Genomic DNA, 615 nt, shown 5'->3' with positions numbered 1-615 from the left:
CAGGAGATAAAGGAGGAGTCTGGCGCTGTGTGATGTCACTGCAGATGTGGAGCTCTGACGAACGTCCATCACGATGCTGGAACTGATTTACTGAATCTGTACAAAGCGGCGAGGTGTTTTAGTTTTACCTCCATGACCAGCTGATGGGCACGGGACACCAGGGTGAGGCCGTTGGCGTGGTTGAAGGTTTCGGAGATGTCCTGTCCAAAGGTGTAGCCGGCACCTCGGGGAGAGATTCCCCACCCACCACGATCATCGGGGTCCGACCACAGCAGGTCACACATCGGGCCCTGAGAGGAACAGAGTCACTTCAGCTTCTGGCTGAACACAGCTCCCAGTTTAAAGTACGACACAGTGCAGCCTGTGTGCATGTATGTGATAATATGTGTGTGTGTGTGTGTGTGTGTGTGTGTGTGTGTGTGTGCGTGTGTGTACCTCATGTGGGACTTCTTGCAGGCGGTCCAGGGCTCGTATGTGATCCAGAGTGTCTATGGAGGGAGACAAACCTCCGTGGAGACAGAAGATCTGAAACAGAAACACCAGAGATGATTCTGTGAGATTCTTCTGCAGCTTCACAAACAGAGAAAATAACGAGTGTACAAACATTTAAACCGG

This window comes from Seriola lalandi, unplaced genomic scaffold, assembly GCF_002814215.2.
Source record: "Seriola lalandi dorsalis isolate HSWRI2012SDOR001 ecotype SW California unplaced genomic scaffold, Sedor1 jcf7180002052080, whole genome shotgun sequence".
Lineage (NCBI taxonomy): Eukaryota > Metazoa > Chordata > Actinopteri > Carangiformes > Carangidae > Seriola > Seriola lalandi.
This window is presented reverse-complemented; position numbering follows the sequence as displayed.